The sequence below is a fragment of the Pinus tabuliformis genome, chromosome 7, assembly GCF_031772625.1.
Source record: "Pinus tabuliformis cultivar Carrire ecotype Pingquan chromosome 7, CPIR1, whole genome shotgun sequence".
Lineage (NCBI taxonomy): Eukaryota > Viridiplantae > Streptophyta > Pinopsida > Pinales > Pinaceae > Pinus > Pinus tabuliformis.
Window position 1 is genome coordinate 689,408,039 of NC_142293.1, and position 9,087 is coordinate 689,417,125.

Here is a 9,087-nt window from a genome sequence, read left to right on the forward strand (position 1 = left end):
CTCATGAGTATATTCATCAACAAGATCTTATTTACCTTCTACAAATAGCAAGTGAAAAAGTTAACTTACTTGAAGTGAGACCACAATCATATGAAGTGATTGAATATTTGGTACTCCAGAGCAAACCCATTCAGCTCAGGGTCTACTTCATGCATTTATTCTAAATAACCAGTCATCGCGTGGTTCTTATTCTGGATAAGTACTTGTATGGTAAGCTTTTTATATGTATAATTTTATGTAGTTAGCTGCTACAAGAAATTTGAAACTGGTTTGGTAGCTTATATTTGAATTAGTTACTCTTATTTGGTGGTGGTTTTGAACATAAAATAAACATCACTTTGTTCCTCATGTAAGAGGGTACTTATTTAGAATGTCGAATGTAACATGTATGCAATCTACATGTATGCCCTAACAACAATGTGCATGCACTATTTAGTATGACATGGATCCTAGCCCTTAGTAATGAATGGAGCAAGGACTACTATGCAACTCTTGGACATTGGCATTTATGCTGTGAATTTTATTTTCTCAAGAGTTCATAAATGAAATGTTCTGACATTTTCATGTTCAGAGTTATCCTTTCCTTTTTCAGTTCAAATGATATCCAATTTTTAGCAAAATTTTGATCTGTCCTAATTTGAAAATAAAAAGTTCATATTCTGATTATTCTTTTGTTATCATTCACAGGATTTTGTTTTAGATGATTCAATCTTCTGTGGGGTTTTTTGATAGCCATGGTCCTTATGGTCATCTTGTTGTTCGCAGGGTCAGAGGTTCATTACCAGTGTAACTGCATTCTTTTTGGCAATCTTTCAAGGATAAAGCAAACAACATCAATGCTACTGATACATACAATAATAAAAAGAAGGCCAAAAATGCCCAAAATGACTTAGGTGGTGATGGCCAAGTCAGTTCAACAAAGGAATCCAATCTTTTTTCTGCCTAGAAAGACACCTACTTGAAAGAAATCCAGTCTTTTTTCTTTTGCAGATACGTATCACCTACATTTCGGCCTTGAGGAAGTTTCTTATTCACACAAATTCAGGGTTATTTCTGTGTGGTTAACCTACACTCTTTTGAGGGTAATTGAATGATGTTTGGAGCACAATATGTGGATTGATTTTAAATTCAACATTCTGTCTGCACAAGTGTGTCCTTCGATCTTGTACTTCAAACCCCTTAAGTTTTCTATGTAGACTTCCTCTTTAAGCAAGCCATGTAAGAAATCAATCCTAACCTCCATTTGGTGTAGGATCCATCCTTGAGAGGCAACGAGAGAAATAATAGATCGGATAGTGGTATATTGGAAACCAGTGCAAATATCTTGTCATAGTCCACTCCTTCCTTTTGAGAGAAGCCTCAAGCAACGAACCTGGCCTTATCTGTTTCAGCACTCCCATCAAATCCATGTTTGATTTTGTAAGGCCATTTAGAAGTAACCACAGACTTGTCCTTGGGTCTAAGAACCACGTCCCAGACATCATTCTTCATGATAGATTCATACTCCTCATTCATCGCATCCTTCCCGAATTGGTGTTTTATGGCTTCTTCGAACATACATGGCTCATATTGAACAATAATACTCATAGCAACTAAGTACCCTTGATACCTATTTGGCTTCTTACTTTCACAGAATTTCCCTCTTGGAGCGATATGTCTTTCAGCATCTTCGAGAGTATTTTTGAGCCAGAAAGATATTTTCCTTGAGGTATAGGTATCACTAGGTGGTGGATCAATGGGATCCATTGGGCCTTCAACATCAAGCATAGGTTCATCTGAAGGAGGTTCATCCTATTTTTCCACAAGATCATCATTATTGTCCTTCCTTGGAGTGGGGAGATCTTGGGTCTTCCCAAGGGCAATATCTTCATCGAAGGTGACATCATGGCTAACTTCCACATCTCTTTGTCCAAGCACATAGATTCTATATGCCTTTGAATTCTCACTATAGCCCACAAATATACCTTTCTTCCCAGATGCTTCCAACTTGTTTCTTTTCTCTTTATACACATGAAAATACACAAGACATCCATATATTCTAAAATGAGAAACATCAGGTTTCTTACCAGTGAAAACTTCTTCAGGTGTCTTAAAATCCAGTTCTTGACTTGTGCCACACGTGTGAGAGAAAAGAGAGCCCAATAGTTGTACAAACCAATGGGAGTAGGAGAGAGAAGAATACGAGTGTTGATGGTGATGCCAAATGAGTTGAGAGGTCATGGGTGAAGAGTCATGTCCATTGGGCTTCATGAGCCTCCATGATGATGTGGCCAACCTGAACAATTTGCACATGTGTGGGCATAAATTCAAAATCTCACACTTCTGCTTGTCCAAATGCGATGATTTTTATATCAATTTTGGTCTCTCTCATAAAGTGAAATTTAATGCAATCATCATCTCCATCAAATGAATTGTCCCAAGGTGGAATTTAGCCCTAGTTGCCAATTTTAACACTTTTGATCTTTCAATGGTCTTAAGTTCCAAATTTCACTCCACTAAAACCTAAACCCTTAGTAATGATGAGAAAGTCTTAAATGGGGGAGAAAGCATAGTATGAATTCTATAGAAAGTTTGGAATGATCCCTCATTACATTTTAATTGGCATGGAAAGAACATTAAACTAAGGAGATAACTCCCTATACTTTCATACAAAGGAGATAACTCCCTGTACTTTCATGGAATTGTTTTCAAAGTTTCAATTTTATTTTGAGAGCCACTCTTATAATCAATCACGTGCATTCTAAACTTTTCATTTAAACAAGACACAACTTTTCATTTAAACAAGACAATTTATACTTTTCATTTAAAAAAGACACTTTATAGTTTTGTCAGTCAGTGTTGAACTTTTATCATAGTGAATGTGTTGAACTTTTATCACAGTGAATTTAAAACATTTAATGGAGTATGAAACTTTTTAAAAGAACATATTTAATTTTTGTGCCAAAAAAAATGTGTGCAAGTTCCTCCCATAGCTAAAGTGAAGTTTTAACTCTAATAAAAATGAAAATTTACCTCAACTAAGTGAATTAGAAGATTTTTTGAAGTTGATGTAGAATATCTTTTTTTATATTGAAAATTTTAATTAAAAAAAACAAAACAAAACAAAAACTTGTTAAACTGAATATTAGTTAAAACAACCACTCAAACCAATATTTTCATCATTATTCAAAAGAAAAGATTACACAAAAAAAAAAAAAAAAATATTGAAAAAAATAATTAAATAAAAAATAAATTGCTTTTAAAGAACAAAAATCCTATGTCTATTTTGTACATCTCTCATTTTTTCTTATATTTTTTTCCCTCTTTTGGGCATATTTGACGGTTAGATAGTAGAATTCTCAAATTCTTACTCATTGAAATATTAGGTAACTTTAAAAGTTTATAACTGCAAAATATTATGGATAAAATTGAGTTGGTTCATTGCATGAAGGAAAAAAACACATTAGCAATTAGCCATCACTTATTATTAAGACCTATAAATAACAAGACCTATGAACCTTGACAAGTATATCATAGCTTGTTTGGTAGAAATGAGAATAAAATGTTGATGTGAATTGGCATAGTATTACTACATATAGAGGTCAGAACTAAAATAGAAACAAAAAAAATGTAGATGTGAAACTCAAAATAATAGAATCAAAGCAGGAAAAAAAAAGACAAATTAGTTAGAGGCACCTTACATCCAACTACACTGCCTGTACAAATCCAAGTTGTCTAGAGTTCTCCAATATTACCTTGATTACCTTGTTGAAGTGATAAAAGTTACACAGGAAAAAGGGTAAACTCCATTCGTATATAACAAGTGAAAAATCATAACTGTCAAAGTCAGTCAAAGTCACTGATAGGAGTTATTGAACTCTTCTTAAGGACTTAAATATAGAATATTATCAGAAATAATGAGCCTACATGGTAGCTCATAGTCTACTATATTGTATCTCTATATTGTACATTTATCCAGCTTGAGTTTTAGGGAAATGAAGATTTTTCTCCATTCTATTGTAAACCCAATATGACCAATGTCCAAAGCTCTAGTTAAGATATCTATTGGATGGAGTACTCTGAAACAAGTTTTGCAAATGTAGAAAATTTGTTGCTGAGTAGTTTGGATGGAGTGTCATACTCAGCAATTTGTCCTGATTCAAAAAAATACAAAGTAAGTTAAAAATGAAATGTGTCCAAAAAAATAGTAACTGTAACAAAACACTAGAAAATAAACAACTAAAAAATGTTATACCATCCTTTAATAGGAGAACCATATCACTCTCAATAACAGATGGAATCCGATGTGCTATAGTAATGACTATGCAGGTAGAAAATTGGTGGCGAATTATTTGCTGAATAAACCCATCAGTTGCAGTGTCAACTGAGGCAGTTGCCTCGTCAAGGACCAGTATCCAACTTTGTTTTAGTAGTGCCCGTCCCAAACAGACAAGCTGGCATTGACCCACACTCCAGTTTCCTCCATTCTCAAACACTGTACAAGAGATCATTCCATTAAATTCAATTCTCAATTTTCATTCTAAAAAAAGGGGTCCTAGAGACCAGGCAGGTCTCAAGGACACCAAAAAATAAACAAAACATGAGCACTAAGATGGAAAGCAAATAGCAGAAATAGCTACTGTAAAAGGTTTTATTTTTCTCCTTCAGGACTTCCATTGAATGTGATAAAGACACACAGACATGAGGAATCAAGTTTCTTTTCTTTTTCTCGTACAATCTCACCAAGTTGGCACTTGTCCAAAGCCTGAAAGCACAAGCAAAATCGAAGTAGATTCATAAACAATAAACTTACAGCAAGATCCTCAGGGAAATATCTATATTCTTCAAGGCAAGAATAATTGGCGCTAAAATTGATACTAATGCTTATAGAATATGAAGCAGAACTAACCTCCCAAATCTCATCATCCAAGCAATCTTCGAGAGGATCCAAATTATTTCTTATAGTTCCTTCAAACATTGCTGGTTCTTGGGGAATAATGCTTAATTTGGATATTAGGTCATGGAGGCCTATGGATGAGATGTCGACTCCATCAATGACAATTCTGCCCGTTTTTGGTTCCACAATGCGAGAAATGGATTGAATAAGAGTAGATTTGCCACTTCCTGTCCGCCCCACAACTCCCACCTTCGTGCCTCCAAGGAAAGTGCATGTAAGGCCTTTCAAGACAAGCGGAAGATGTGGTCCATAACGCACCTGATTGTATGGATCAAATTTATAGATGAACTGACATGCAAATTACTAGCATTGAATGCGTGAAAAGGAGTCTATTTGTATTGAGTTCTGACCTCCAAATCAGTTAGATCTATCGTTCCTCTAGATGGCCAGTTGGAGTTTGGTCTTCAATTCTCTATAATCACTGGTGACTCACTGGGAATTCGTGAATACTGCATTATTCTCTCCGCTGACAACATGTTGGTCTTCGCATAACAAAGGAACCATATTACCCAGGCTTGTACCATGTTCAGACTTAGACTATATGTTACTGCCAACCCTGCAGTGCCTGTTAAGGTGCCATTTCATTTACTTTCATATTTCATTATAAAGAATATGTCTAGTCTGCTGAGATCAGTTTAGGAAAAATAATTGTAAGCCAAGATAGTGCTTTTGTACCTACTTGGGCTAATTACATCTTGAGGCAAGCGAATGAGGAACACCAAAAAGAATGCAAACACAAGATTTGACAGAAAATCCATCTGAATGCCAAGCCACTCATTGGCTCCAACATTGTGGAGACTAGGTCTCATATCTATATCTATATATATATATATATATATATCTATATATATTTATATATATATATTTATATATATATATATATATATATATATATATATCAATCAACTCGAGATTTCTTTCCATGAATCGAAATTCCTGGTCAAAACTTTTAATGGTGGCTGCTCTAGAGATTGATTCTCCAAAATGTTGTACGATTGGAGCTCTACAAACTGATGCCAGCCGAGCTAGTTCCCTAGCTGATGTTATGTAGTATTGCTGCATGCAAGGAAGGTCATAGGAGTTACAAGAATTCTCTTATTACTATAAAAACCCAAAAGCATGGAAACAAAGAAATACAGATAAACTGTTGTCATGATAGAATCCTGATGCAACTTAATCTATTTGATAACATCCTTTTCAATCAGATTATGGGATCTACCTACAACAAACCTTGAAGTAGAAATCAAACTCTCTTATCGCCAATTTATCTTCCTCTGAGAAAATTAAAATTTGCAAGTTCGTATTTATTATTATTGAGAAATATAGAGAATACCTGATACCATATACAACTTGCACCCACTGGTATAAACACAATGAAGACCTGCTAAGCAATATGAGACATTACTGCAATGATCCCCAAAAGTTGTATAAATGCAAAAGCCAATTCTCCTAGTTGAGAAGGAATCAATGTGTTCACTGCACTCTGATCAGTTGATGCCTGCCAAGAAACAGAGAGCTTGTTACTGACCCACTAGAATCAAATGATTTCCTCCTCTCTCAGGAAAGGTATTAGCCTATTAAAACAATAAATGTCAATTGACCCGATTCAGTATTCGCCCAGATGGAGTTGCATCAAAGAAGGACATTGGTACACAAAATATACACCTGTGTAGAGTGCTGAAAAGCTGATTAGCAGTTTTAAGTCCAACCAATGAAAGAAGCATAGACCTCACAAGAATGCACAGGGAGTTGCTTAATGTCAAAGCAACATAAACCGGAATGAAAAGGGACTTTCTCATAGGGGAACTCTCATTTTATTTTGTAGAGGCTTCCGATGTCATCCAGAGGTTACTACATATTTGAAGTAGCTGACTTATTATTTGGGCCAGTAGTATTAGAGGTATCAAAGTACCATTGTATGCAGCAGTAATGTAAGACCAGTATACCGACATGCTTACCCTGCCCCTCTCTCTTTCTTCTTCTTGTACAAGCTGTGAATTTTTATTCTCTTTATCCAATCTTTCTTTGTGGTTTTCTGGTTCAACCTCTTCCTCTCATCTATTGAGTTCTGAACACAGCACTGCTCCAGTGTGTCACTGGCAGTAACATTTTTCACTGCAGCTGTATTGCCAGGACATGAGCTTTCAACAAATCTCTCTGATGTGTACACTTCAGATTTCTCCATAGCAGAAATAGCTTTCAAAGCTTTCTGATGTGCACCAACTAATTCCACAAAATCTGTGCCTGATTGTAAGATGTCATCATATCTGCCAACCTGAGTAATTTCACCATCTCGCATTACCTGTGAAGAATATCATTTATATCAACAAAATATGGATCACTTATCTCCTCCTCTCAATAAATGATCAATAAACCCACTGTCCCTTTACCAATTACATTGAAAATTTTAATATCACTAGAGCAGGATGAAAGAAATTCAAACCTACCAGAATGATGTCAGCAGAGGGTAAAAACTCCACTTGATGAGTTACATAGACTACAGTCTTTGAACCCAGAATACCAAGTATGCATTCCTATAACAAGCAAGTCCAATTTCTTAGATGTTTATGGACATGAATTTGCAGTGGCACAACCAGCAATGTATATTATCCAGTCTGAACAATGAATTACAGAGTGCTACTGTAGAGCTTCATCATTCCATCAAAACATTAAAACTAATTAATTCAGCAAACCTACAGTATGTAAAGGATAAGAGAAACATACTTGGAAAATATGTTTTCCGGTATGTGCATCCACAACACTAAAAGGGTCATCAAAAATATAAATGTCTACATCTTGATATAAAGCACGGGCAATCTGTATTCTCTATTTTTGTCCACCACTCAAATTTAACCCTCTTTCTCCAATGTCTGTCTCGTCCCCATAAGGAAAAAGTTCAAGCTCTTTTTTCAATGCACAAGCATCAAGTACACAATTGTATCTAATAGTATCCATCTGCTTTCCAAAGAGAACAACGTCTTTAATTTTCCCACTTTGTATCCAAGGAGACTGAGGGACATATGCTTTGCTACCACTTAAGCTAACAGAGCCTGATATTTTTGGTATTTCACCTAATATGCAGGATAAAAGGCTTGATTTTCCTGAACCAATAGTTCCACATACTGCAACCCTCATGCCTCTCTCTATTTGGACATCTAAACCTCTTATAGTTGGACTAGAGGAATCGGGATTCCAAGAAAATATCCCTCCTTGGATTTGAATCGCGAAGTCTGTTGACTCCTTTGATACCTTTTCTACCCCATCGTGTTGCAGCTCTTCCTCCTGCAGAAAGGCCACAATGCGATCTATTGACACTTTAGTTTGAGCAATCTGAGGGATTAAGCCAGGAAGCATGCCCATAGCTCCCTGAAGTGTCCCATAGGTTGCGAGTGCAGAAATAATTCTCCCTGCTGTCAAAGGCACTCCTATAAGCATACACGTACCAAAAGTTGCAACAATGATAAATATTGGTCCAACAGAGGAAACACATGTTGTGATAGCTGATGCGTAAACATATTTCTGTAGCCAACTATATTCTGCCTGCCTCAAAATTTCTAGTTTCCAAAGAAATCTTGTCTCCCAAGCCTGCAATTTTAAGATCCTCATAATTTTTAATGTCTCCGATGTGGCCTTCATCCTTTTGTATTTTTCTTCCATTATTCTCTCCTGAAATTTTTCTTGCAATTTTGCAAGTGGGAAATTTGGCAACATAACTGCAAATGAGGCTGCCAACCCTGAAAATGCTGCCAAGCCCAACGTTTGATATAGAATAATGAAGGCCAGAACAAATTGAAGAGGGAAAATCCAAATACTATGCATATAGTAACAGAAACATGAAACATTTTGAACATCTACACTCATGTATTTGATAATCTCTCCGCTTGTATGCTTCTGTCTTGTCTGACTGGAAAGCAACAAGCCCTTCCTGTATATAATAGTTGTCAATGCTACTCTAACCCGTAAAGTTAACTGATGATGTTTGAAAAACCCTTGTCGCTGTGACAAAGACTCTAATACCTTTGCCACAAAAAAAGCACAATAGTTGGAATTCTTAATATGCAGATAGTTGACAAGATATATATTCCCTATAGAAAAAAAAAAATTCAATCCAACCAAAAAAAATATTTACTTTCCTTAACTACCACTAGTAG

At 35.7% G+C, this 9,087-nt stretch overlaps 1 pseudogene; it reads right to left on the reverse strand.

The window, feature by feature from the left end:
- Window positions 1-3,927: 3,927 nt before the first annotated feature.
- On the reverse strand, window positions 3,928-8,797 carry LOC149249368 (ABC transporter C family member 3-like; annotated as a pseudogene).
- Between the last annotated feature and the right edge of the window lie 290 nt (window positions 8,798-9,087).